We start from the raw sequence: 13,019 nt of genomic DNA on the forward strand, positions 1-13,019 counted from the left end.
CCCACTCCCTACCACCCCCCACCCCCCAAAAAAATTTTAAGTTTGTTTTTAAAAACTATTTTCAATTTGAAAAATTATTTTCTACTCTAGTAAAAATAAAAAATATTTTCATAAATCAAACACTAAAAATCTTTTTCGAAAAATATTTTCTACTCACCAACCAAACATGAGAAAATAAGTCAAAAATCAATTTGTTTTCCAGGAAAATATTTTCCTTCATACCAAACACACCCTAAAAGTATTGATGAAAGATGAAAAGAACAATAATAAAAACACTAAGATTGAAACAATTGACATTAGAAGGAAGAAACTTACAATTTAAAACTTCCGTTTGAGTAAGGCACCAATCGTTCCATTTCCAACATAGCAGCTTTTAATGTTTGATGAAATTTTGGAACAGTTTGGGACAAAAGAGGGAAGGGTTTTGGGCCAAAAAAATTTTAGAGGGAAGATTTGCCGCCTTCTCTTTTGCGGAATAATTGGGAAATAATTTTCAACCACGAACTAAATAAGTTGTTGCGAAAAATTGATGTTTTACCAACAATAAATATATTTTTAACAACGAGCAAAAATATTGTTGCAAATTTCTTTAGTATTTTAAATTTACTGTAAGACCCATAAAATATGGCAACAAAATTAATATATTTGCCGACAATAAAAATAAATAAAGTTGTGGTTAAAAATTTACTCTATACCAACAAACAAATAAAGTTGTTGCCATTTATTGATATATAGCAACAATATCACTATTGTCGCAAAAAGGTTATTGGCAATTCTATATTTTCTTGTAGTGATAGGACAGTTCTGGCAGCATGGACGAAATGTTGTATCATCACATAACTCATAGTGATGGTTGTCGGTTAGAAAATTTTCCAAACATAGTTTATTTTTTTGTATTCTTATATACAACTTAGATACTATGGTATTTTCCAATACTTTGAGATGTTATCTACTGTTTAAATGTTTTATATTAACTACATCTTTATTGTTTTTTATTTCTACATTCAGTTGAGTATCAATGAGTTGAGTAAAGCAGAGGTAAGTATTTCTTGTCCCGACATCCCTCATAGTATAAGAGGCTTCATAGACAGATAGCTATAGTTCTTTAATCTTTGCATTTCCGTTGTTCTTTTATAAAACTTGAGTAGCCACTTTGGTTAGTTGGATGTTTAATTCTAAAACATTCCAAGTTATTTTGAGACAGTTGAGTAAAGTTACATTTGTTTTCTTTTATTAAAGCTTAAAGTTTTCCGCTTAGAGTCTAGCCAGGCCAAGGGTTCGCTTGGGGCCAACAATCGTTCTCGAGTGTCAGTCCCGCCTAGGGTGTAGGATCGGGGCGTGACAACAAGAGTAGAAAACATAAAAAAATTGTAGTTTAAAAGTGAGAACCCCTATATTTATAGCTAACAAACCGTAGTATGAATAGGTACTGACTGTGCCTTATGAGAAAAGTCACTACTCATCAGAAAAGTCATAACTCTTTGAGAAAGTCACAACTCATCGTATAAGACACATCTTTTTCGTAAAGTCACCACTCTTTGAAAAAATCACAATTCTTCGGAAAAATCACAACTCATCAGAAAAGTCACAATTCCTTAGTGTGAAAAGGTAAGTACTTTTAATATAATATAATTCAATAAAATAAATAAAATAAATTGAGTATTTTTAATTAGGATATTGTATTAATTCAACATTCATGCTTGATAGTTCATGTTTTTAAGACAGTATATGTATAGATAGATATAAAAAGATAGATAGATAGATAGATAGATAGATAGATAGATAGATAGATATAGATCCAGAAGATATATTCTATCATTTTGATGCCGTAAAAAAATTATTGACTTATTCATATTATATTATTTTTATGATCTCACAGCTCATAAAACATTGACCAGTGCTCATATGATAGAATAACAATATGTATGTTTATGGATCTTTTGCTCAAACAAAGTGGCTATATGGTGGATGACATTGATATGAAAAGTATATTGTATATATAATTTAACCTCAAAAAGTAACTTGAAAGTTGAAGATTTCAAAATTATATATGTACTGAGATAAATTGTAATGTCACCCACTGGTTTGGACTATTAACGTCTCAATATGTCTAAGTGTGACAATTAAAATGTGTATAAGATAATATAGGAGCCTAACATCAAGTGAGACAAGAATTGGATTAAGATTACTCTAATCATGACAAAAAAAAGGACAATTATATTGCCTTGCATAATCCTCAGCAAAGTTAAACTCAACACATTTGGTGATGTAACAGAATTGCCCCATAAATAATCCTTATACAATCTAGCTTATAGGGCAACATTGAAAAAACAGAGGAAATGGACTTTTGTTTCTTGGGAGAAAATCTATTTTCTAAAGAATTTGGTGATATAAAAGTTAAATATGGTAGAAAGTGACATGTTGCATTTGTGAGAAACTCAGTCACCAGAAGCTTTAAATGGGAATTTCACAGACACTCCACTAACTTGCAAGCAAACACTAAAGGTTGGTAAGAAAGGAGCTGGCAACAACACTCTAAGAATCAGAGATAAACAATACATGAATTGGAGTATATTCAAGGAGATTCATGTAAAAATAGATGTATTGATAGCAAAAATACGAACTGAGATAAGAGTTAGAATAGAACAACTGAAGTGTGCAAAAAGAGCTCATTGTCGTAGATAGGGGTATTTATGAGTTGGTTATCAATTTGATTGTTATCAATTTTAGTTCAATTTTTCAGTTAATAATCATACATGAAAATAAAATCAAAACACAAGATATGGAATAGAAAAGCAAATTAATAAGCAAACAAGCACCTAGCAACTTCACCCGTGATTACGTACTTTTTCTGTTCAAGGTGAATATTCGCTAACATGGAAGAAAATTAAATGAAACCTTGAAGAGCCAACAACTGAATCATGCCCCAAAATAGATTCCATTAAAATCCCCCAATATATGTCACGACCCAGACCGTCGTGATTGGCACCCATACTAACACTTCGATGGGAGAACCACTACTACAACCCAACCCAAGCAAAGAATCTAAAACCTAAGGCATTTAAATCAAACACTATGGAAATAAAATAGAGTTCCCATAAACTCTAACAAAAGTCTTAACACTAATGACTAATAATGTGGAAGAATAACCTAGAACCTAAAAGTCAATGTACCAAAACATCTAAATGAATGATCTAAGTCTAAACAAGAATTGATACACCCCAAACTAATGAACTAACTAAACAAATGTCTAAGTCCGAAAATGGTGGACATAGAAGAAAGAGAATTCCATGGCAGCCCGGAAGAATTGGCTCACCCTTGAATTCGAACAACGATCACTGATCTTCTAAGCGAGGTCTGTCAATAGCTGCTTGAAGATCCCATGTACTCAACAAAAATAAGAGCAAGTGCAGAATCAGTACACAACCACAGTGTACTGGTAGGATCACGCGGCTATCCCACTAGTGCAACATAAACAAGTCAAACAACATTATAATCACATGCATATATATCATCATATACAATATTATCAACATTTACGAACAACGAACAACTTCACATTTTATGTCAAATCATTGGTCCTCTCATGGAACCCAAACCAAAACAGTTAGCATGCCGGAACGTGGCAACCGATCCCAATGTTATGCCGGAACGTGGAAATCTGATCCAAGTTAGTTATGCCGGACGTGGCAACCGATCCCATTCACACACCACAATCACAATCACAAGTATATAATCAAGATCATACATTTAAGTCATGATTTCATGGCAATCATCATTCAATATCTCGGTTACAACAAGTGTGATCAACATTGAAACATTCATATACATATAAGTATCATAATGAAGCAATAACAAGCATGCATCACAGAATCATAGAATCACAACCATCACCTACCTCGAAACAAACTTGAAAACCCTAAGAAACTTGATCTTTCTCTTTCCGGATTAGTTTCGCTTGTTCTTGGTCTATAAACAATCAATATAATACGGGAATCAATAAACAATCACTAATTACCCGAAACTATAACAATTCTATGAACCCTAGATCGAACTCACGATCCTGACTATCCAAACTAGAGTTGTTTCCTCCATAGAATCTATAACCAAACCCTCCCACATCAATATTCACCCATTCTATTACGTTCTACGGATCGAAAATGGATTCAGGGAGTGAAAAGCTTACCTTTAGCCTCAAGAGTGGTGGAAACATGTAGGAATCGCCTGGGGTCGTTTCTTGGTTCTAAAAGTTGAAAAGTGCAAAATAAGGTCGTTTAGGAGTTTATTTATGACTTTAAGTCGCGTCGGTCCCACTCCAGCGACACTCACCCCGCTGTAGCAGTCCCACTAAAGAGACCAAAACCCCAACCCTAGCGGCTTCCGTGTAACAACGACTCTGCCAGAGCGGCAAAACCCCCCACAACGACCCTAATCCCGCCGTAGCGGCTCTGCTAAAGCAGCCAAACCTAGCGCCAAAGCAGCCAAAACGAAACAAGGAGTTATTTAAAAGAATTCCAAAATCACATTTAACAACACACCTCTAACCCACGACGATCAGAAAATACCCTTTACACTAAGATCAATTTCGGGAGTTCTACTCACCCGAATTCAATTCCGTAAAGTCGTACGGATCCCTTAACGAGTTATCTAACCACTCATGTAATCAAAACCATAAGAGATCCACCCGATTGCTACCATATTTCTCTACACCTCAAAGACTCTGATTTCGTCTAAATCTGGACAAGGTTAAGAAGATCCAAATACTACAAAAAAAATTTCTGGCCCCAAATTTACCACTATTGGCTTTTCTATAATGACGGGAATGGGTAGTTACAATAGATACCAATTTAACTATCACTCATCCCCGAGTGACAAAATTTAGGAAAAGTAGGCTAAGGAAAGAATGAAGTAGTATCTGAATCGACGAACAATATGGGATACTTCTCTTGCATGTCCCTTTCGGTCTCCCAAGTAGCTTCTTTAACTGGATGATGCTTCCATTGAACCTTCATGGACTTAATCTCCTTGTTCCTCAACTTACGCACATCCCGATCAAGAATTGCAATCGATTCCTTCTCATATTGGAGGTCTTTGTCTAACACAATTGAATGTCACTTAATGATATAATCCCCGTCACCATGATACTTCTTCAACATGGATACATGAAATACCAGATGAACACTTGATAAATTAGGAGGTAAAGCCAATCTATACGCCACTGGTCCCACACATTCAAGAATTTCAAATGGACCAATGTATCTAGGACTTAGCTTACCCTTCTTACCAAATCTCATCACCTCTTTCATGGGTGATACCTTAAGAAGAACATTTTCATCGGATTGAAACGCCATGTCTCTTACCTTATGATCCATGTACTTCTTTTGTCTACTCTGGACTGCTAGAAGCTTAGCTTGAATACTCCTTACCTTATCTTGAGCATCCTTCACTAAATCAACCCCCAACGGTTTCACATCTCCAGCCTCAAACCATCCTATGGGTGATCTACATCCCCTCCCATAGAGTGCCTCAAATGGGCTACAATGATAACTATTATTATAGGAGAATTCATACAAAGGTAAGAACTTATCCCAATGCCCTTCAAAATCAATCACACATGCCCTCAACATGTCTTCTAATACTTGAATAGTCATCTCCAACTGTCCGTCTGTCTGTGGATGGAAAGTTGTACTAAAAGTGAGTTATGTGCCCAATTCATCATGCAATTTCCTCCAAAACTTGGATGTGAATTGGGTACCATGGTCTGAGATAATGGAGAGGGGCACCCCATGCAACCTCACTATCTCTTTCACATAAACTTTAGCCAATTGTTCAGCATTATAATCTATTCTTATCGGAATAAAATGGGCTGAGTTGGTCAATCAATCAACCATTACCCAAAAAGAATCAAATTTCCCCAAAGTATTGGGAAGACCAACCACAAAATCCATGGCTATTCTTTCCCACTTCCATTTCGGAATTGGCATTCTTTGAAGTAAACCTGCACGCCTTTGATGTTCATATTTCACTTGTTGACAATTTTGACATTTCTCTACAAACTCCGCTATGTCTCTCTTCATGCCCGGCCACCAATAAATTCACTTCAGATCACTATACATCTTGGCCACACCTGGATGAATAGAATATCACGAACCATAAGATTCTGCCAATAATTTCTCAATCAAGTCATCTACTCTAGGATCACATATTCTTCCTTTAAAATTGAGTACACCATCCGCATGAAGAGTGGTCTCTTGTACCTTACTTATCGCAATCTTCTTTTTGAGCTCCTCTAAATTCTCATCCTCAAATTGTTTGGCCTTGATCTCTTCAATGAAAGTGGCCCTTACTTCGCTACTAGCTATCACCCTACCTCTTTCTGAGATGCCCAACTGCATGAACTTAGACTCTAAGGTCTGAATTTCCTTAGCTAAAGGTCGCTTGGATACACTTAAACAAGCTAAACTAGCCATACGCACTGCTTTACTCACTGCTTTCCGACTCAAAGCGTCTGCCACCATATTAGCCTTGTCCGAATGGTATTGAATGGTCACGTCATAATCTTTAAGTAACTCCATCCACCTTCGTTGTCTCAAATTCAGATCCTTTTGAGTGAACACATGCTGCAAACCACGATGATCAGCAAATACCTCACACTTGACACCATAGAAATAATGCCGCCATATTTTAAGAGTAAACACTACTGCTGCCAACTCTAAATCATGCGTTGGGTAATTCCTCTCATTCACCTTCAATTGACGGGAGGCATAAGCGATAACATTCTTATCCTGCATCAACACAGCACCCATACTAGAATGTGAAGCATCACAATAAATAATAAAATTCTTACCTTCAAGATAAGATCGATTCTGGGAGTTCTACTTGCCCGAATTTAATTCTGTAAAGTCGTACGGATTTCTTAACGAGTTATCTAACCACTCATGTAATCAAAATCATAAGAGATACATCCGATTGCTACAAGATTTCTCTACACCTTAAAGACTACGATTTCGTCCAAATCTGGATAAGGTTGGAAAAATCCAAATACTACGAAAAAGTTTTCCGGCCCCAAATTTCCCACCATTGACTTTTCTATACCAACGGGAACAATTCGTTACATTATAGCTCTTCTATCCCTTAAAATACTATTTACACCACCTTTTTTCCATCCTACAACCTGCTAGTGTTATTGTCTTCTCTAGGCCTAGAACTGCAAGGCTTTAAAACACATCACTAGATCAATGTTAGGATTTCTTACATATATACCTAGTATCTCTGTTGTGTTTTGTCGACGTAGAGTTCTTATCCTAAGATGGGGTGGCACATAAATCCTCTGTTATAAAATATATGTCTATAATTCTACTTTGCCTTTTCCAACAAAATAATGCTCCAACTCGTATTTTGGGCCTAGACCCACCAAACTTTAAAACGCATCACTAAAGTGTAAGGTATTCTTACTTACATGTGTTTTTGCCGATGTGGACTTCTTATCCTAAGGAGGGGTGTCACTAATAACCTGTAACACCCCATATCCAAAAACAAACCTTTAAACAGATTTCCAGAAGTTGCAGGTGCAACTCACGGTCACCACCAACGGACTGTAGGGCGACCCATGGCCCGTGCTAGTGGTCTATGGTTCACATCTGCAACCCACCCCAGTCTCAGCCCCAAAAATCTCTCTAAGTCTTAACCTACGATCGGACCTATGGACCGTAGGTCAGACCACCGTCCGTGGTCCAGGGCCGTAGGTCAGACCCCAAAATTTCAGCCTCTAGTACTAATCGACTGTTGACCAGCACGGACCATCAGTCGATCGACGGTCCGTCGGTGCCATCCGTTGGTGACCCCTATAGCTTTTAAGTCAGGGGTCTTTTGGTCTTTTCCTTTTGCGTTGTACCCCTAAACTACGTTGTTTAACCCCTAAACTACATGGTTTTGGTCATTTTTAGCCTAGAAACATAACTAGAACTTACCTAAGTCAAATCATTAATCAAAACATAGAAACCTAGAGCGTAGAAAGAAGAAAGAGGCGACCAAACCCTAGTTCAAGAACGTAGCAAGGTTCCATCAAGTCCAGCCCCAAAATCAAAAGCTTTTTCCGTGGAATTCATCACCAAGCATGTGGTATTTCACTAGTGGGTTGCTTTCACCCATTAGGTCCCTAGTTTTCAGTTAGATTCTTGATTTCCTTATTATTATCTAGACTTAGGGTTCCTTAAATGTTAGAGTTGTTGAATTTTCAGCTATTAGAATGATCTAAATCATATTATATCGTCATAGTATTGTTTTGCCTAGATTCATGTATAAACTCAGAACCCTAGCTATGTAGTTCCTTTAGTTCATGAATTAAACATGCTACGCCAGTAAATTCAGTTATATATATAAACATGCCCCATATTTCGAATACATTATTATGAGCATATAAATGTTGTATTCTTAGTTTGCATGTCAATTTTGAGCTATCCAGTATTACATTATTTCAGTCAGAAGGTGTTAACTACTTAATCATATAGGAAGCTTCATACCGAGTGGATTAGGGTCAGTCACCCTCAAGTCCCAGAACTACGTGTCCCATAGGTTGTAAGTCCCCTCTGTGGACATCATTTTAGTGATCACGCCAGCATGCCTTAGGTTCTCTTAATGAGGCATATACATCGGACTCCATATTTAGCTCATGTGATTTTATGTCGGTTATTAGTAGCTCCCTTACAGTTAAGTCAGATTCTATTGCATTGACCATGTTAATAATATAGTTCAGTATTCAGACTCAGCATGTTATAAAACTTGGTCATTGCATTCAATATTTCATGTTCAATATTCTCAGTTGTATCATGCTTATCTCATGTCATGTTTAGATATATGTTTATTTTCAGTTATTTTATTATTCAGCTTTATTCTATCCTACATGCTTAGTAACTTTCAAGTACTAACACATACTCTGCACTACATTTTCTTGTGATAGAGGTTCAGGTCCTCAGCTGTCAGATCACGCATAGATCGGTTCCCAATCTTCAGTTCAACAACATCAGTGGTGAGTCCTCATTCATCAAGGACTAGTGACATGACTATTTTCTTGTTTTTAATTTTAGTTTCAGTTTTGCTAGATCTAGCTTGGGCATGCCCCAACATTTCTAGTTAGTAGAGGCTTTATTTCAGACATAGTTAGTTTAACTTTAGTCTTGGAGTTTGACTTCTCATTTGTACCCAAACTCAAAGTTTTCACATATTCAGATTTAGTATATGGGTATTCCCCATCATTTTATTTCAGTTTTATTCTTACGATTTAGCTTCTGTATAGTTTTATTGCTATGTTTATCTTTAGTATGGTTATGATTATGCCAGCAGGTTAACTTGGGGTCACTCGTGATCCTAGGTCCCGTGTTACGTCAAGGGAGTAGCCTCGAGGCATGAAAAACTGGGTATCATAGCATTAGGTTTAAGTGTCTTAGGATGTCTTAAAAGCCGCACTAAGTAGAGTCCTCTTCATGGGTGTGAAGTGCACCACATCTCACGAGAAGGAGGCTGCAAAGTGTTTTAGGAAAATATCAATTTCTTTGTTACTCCTATCGTGCGTAAGGTATGATCTAATTCCTCGCTCTGACTTGTCATTTTGCATTTCAGATCATGCCTTCTAGTAGAGCTTATGGAAGAAATGCGGATGCATGCAATGCTAACGTAGCTCCTCCAGTCTTGGAAGTTTTGAATGCTGAATTCCAGAACGCTATCCAGTTATTGGCTCAGAGTGTGACCAACCAGAATAATCAGCAGGCTCCAGTTCCGATAAATGCTAATGTTGAGTCAGCTGCAGCTAGAGTTTGTGATTTCGTTAGGATGATTCCGTTTGAGTTCCTAGGATCGCAGACAGGTGAGGATCCCCGAAACTTAATTGATGAGGTCAAGAAGATCTTTGGAGTGATGCAGGTAATTGGGAATGATCGGGTTGAGTTGGCATCTTACCAGCTTAAGGATGTAGCTCATATCTGGTATACTCAGTGAAATGAGAAAAAGGGTACATATGCAACTCCTATCACTTGGGATTTCTTTAGTGAGACCTTTCTAGACATGTTTTTCCCAAGAGAGTTGAGGGAGGAAAAAGCTCAGGAGTTTCTAAATTTGAGGCAGGGTTCTATGACGGTCCAAGGTATGGACTCAAGTTCACCCAACTCTCTAGGTATGCACCTCACATGGTTGCTGACTCCAAGGGTCAAATGAACAAGTTCATGTATGAGGTATCCGATCTTGTGAAAACAGAGTGTAGGAATGCCATGTTACTTGAGGATATGAGCATCTCTAGGTTCATGACTCATGCTCAGTAGGTTGAGGGTGATAAACTTATGGAGCAGGCCAAGGAGAATAAAAAGGCAAGGACAGGAAACTATGACTATTCTTAATAGAAATCGGGTGGTGGTAATCACTCGCAGTATCAACAGAACTCTTCAACTCCAGCACTTTTATCAGCTAGTGTTCCATCCTCCAAGTTCTGTAATGATCAGAAGGGTAGGGCATCAGGCTCTAAGTCTCAGGGGATTATTTCAGGCACCAGAACCTACCCAACATGTCTTAAGTGTGGTAAGAACCATCCGGGCGAGCACCTTGAAGGAAAGGAAGTATGCTTTGGGTGTGGTCAGTCTATTCACAGGTTGAAAGATTCTCCTTCTAAAGATGGTCAAGGAGGTAACAATGGTAGAGATCAATCCATAACTTCAGCAGCGCCAACAGGTCGCCCGATTCAGCAGGGTAACTCATCTTGCACAGGTGGCGGTCAGCGCCGAAATAGGTAGTATGCTTTTTAGGCTCGCCAGGATCAGGAAGATTCTCCTGATGTAGTCACTGGTACGTTACGAGTCTTTGACCTTAATGTTTATGCATTGTTAGATCCAGGGGCTACTTTGTCTTTTGTAACTCCTTATATAGCAATCACATTCAGTGTTAGTCCAAAAACTCTCTCAGAACCTTTCCCAGTCTCTACTCCAGTCGATGACCCAATTATAGCTAAACGGGTATACATAAATTGCCCTGTCACAGTCTCTCAAAAAGTCACCTCAGCAGATCTTGTACAATTAGAAATGGTAGACTTCGATGTCATTCTAGGCATGGATCGGTTACATTCCTATTATGCCTCAGTCGATTGTAGAACTAGGATTGTTCATTTTCATTTTCTAAACGAACCAATATTAGAATGGAAGGGTAGTAGCTTTGCGCCTATGGCTCGATTCATTTCTTACCTTAAAGCCAGAAAGATAATTTCTAAGGGTTATCTCTATCATCTAATTCGGGTTAAGGATTCAAGGTCTGAAACCCCAACTCTTGAGTCAGTTCCCATAGTCAATGAGTTCCCAGAAGTGTTTCCAGAAGATCTTCCCGGAGTTCCTCCCAAAAGGGAAATAGACTTAGGAATTGATCTCTTTCAAGATACCCATCCTATCTCTATCCTTCTTACAAAATGGCTCCAGCTGAGCTTAAGGAATTGAAAGAGAAGTTGAAAGACCTTTTAGATAAGGGCTTCATCAGACGTAGTATTTCCCCATGTGGTGCTCCAGTGTTTTTTGTGAAGAAGAAAGACGGTTCTCTCAGAATATGCATTGACTATAGGCAGTTGAACAAGGTCAAAGTGAATAATAATTATCCCATCCCCAGGATTGATGACTTGTTTGACCGACTTCAGGGTGCTAGTTAGTTCTCAAAGATAGACCTCAGATCGGGTTATCATCAGCTCAAAGTCAAAGATAGTGACATTTCGAAGAAATCCTTCATAACTCGGTATGGTCATTATGAATTTGTAGTTATGTCATCTGGACTAACCAATGCTCCTGTAGCTTTCATGGATTTGATGAACAGAGTGTCCAAGCAGTATTTGGACTTGTTCGTTATTGTCTTTATTGATGTTATCCTCATTTACTATAGGAATGAGGAAGAACATACGAATCATTTGAGAGTCATTATGCAAAGTCTCAAAGATCGCCTGTTATTCGCTAAGTTTAGCAAATGTGAATTTTGGTTGCAATGTGTTGCTTTCCTTGGTCATATTGTGTCTAGCGAAGGGATCCGCGTTGATTCTTAGAAGATAGAAGCAGTGAAACAATGGCATTGACCTTCCTCTTCTACAGATATTAGAAGTTTCTTGGGTCTAGCGGGTTATTACAAAAGGTTCATGGAAGGGTTTTCATCCGTAGCCTCTCCATTGACTAAGTTGACTCCGAAAAAGGTCAAGTTTTAGTGGTAAGATGATTGTGAGAAAAGCTTTGTAGAATTGAAAACTAGGTTGACTACAGCTCCCGTTTTGACTCTACCAAAGGGTTCAGATGGTTACGTGATCTATTGTGATGCATCCAGAGTCGGCCTAGGAGGTGTGTTGATGTATCGAGGTAATGTTATAGCTTATGCTTCCAGAAAACTTAAGGTCCATGAGAAGAACTATCCAACTCATGACCTCGAGCTTGCATCGATGGTGTTTGCACTTAATATTTGGAGACACTACTTATATGGTGTTCATGTAGATGTGTTCACAGAACATAAGAGCCTTCAATATGTGTTCACCCATTAAGAGTTGAATCTTCGCCAAATGAGATGGCTAGAGTTCCTCAAAGACTATGATATGAGTTTGCATTACCATCCTAGTAAGGAAAATGTAGTAGAAGATGCTCTTAGTAGACTATCTATGGGTAGTGTAGCACATGTTGGAGAAGAAAGAAATGAACTAGCAAAAGATGTTCACATACTTGCTCGCTTAGGAGTTCGTCTTATGAGCATATAAGATGGTGGTGTAACAGTTCAGAATGGGTCAGAATCTTCTTTGGTAGTAGAGGTTAAGGAAAATCAAGACAGTGATCCGATATTGCCTCAACTTAAGGGTGCAGTCCATCAGTAGAGAGTTTAGGTTTCCTCCCAAGGAGGAGATGGTGTGCTTCACTATTAGGGTCGATTATGTGTTCTTGAGGTAGGCGAGTTGAGACAACAGATTCTTACAGAAGTCCATAACTCCAGATATTGTATTCATCCAGGCGCCACTAAGATGTACCGTG

The 13,019-nt window shown here is 38.0% G+C and overlaps 1 long non-coding RNA gene across 2 annotated transcripts in view; it reads right to left on the reverse strand.

Annotated features, from left to right (window-relative positions):
• The window catches only part of LOC125858603 (uncharacterized), a 7,903-nt gene extending 7,454 nt beyond the window's left edge, over nt 1-449 (reverse strand). For both annotated transcript variants that reach the window (XR_007445760.1, XR_007445759.1), the window contains exon 1: nt 316-449. This is a non-coding gene — a long non-coding RNA (uncharacterized LOC125858603). The remainder of the gene's footprint in view (nt 1-315) is intronic.
• Between the last annotated feature and the right edge of the window lie 12,570 nt (nt 450-13,019).

This window comes from Solanum stenotomum, chromosome 3 (genome assembly GCF_019186545.1).
Source record: "Solanum stenotomum isolate F172 chromosome 3, ASM1918654v1, whole genome shotgun sequence".
Taxonomy (NCBI): Eukaryota; Viridiplantae; Streptophyta; class Magnoliopsida; order Solanales; family Solanaceae; genus Solanum; species Solanum stenotomum.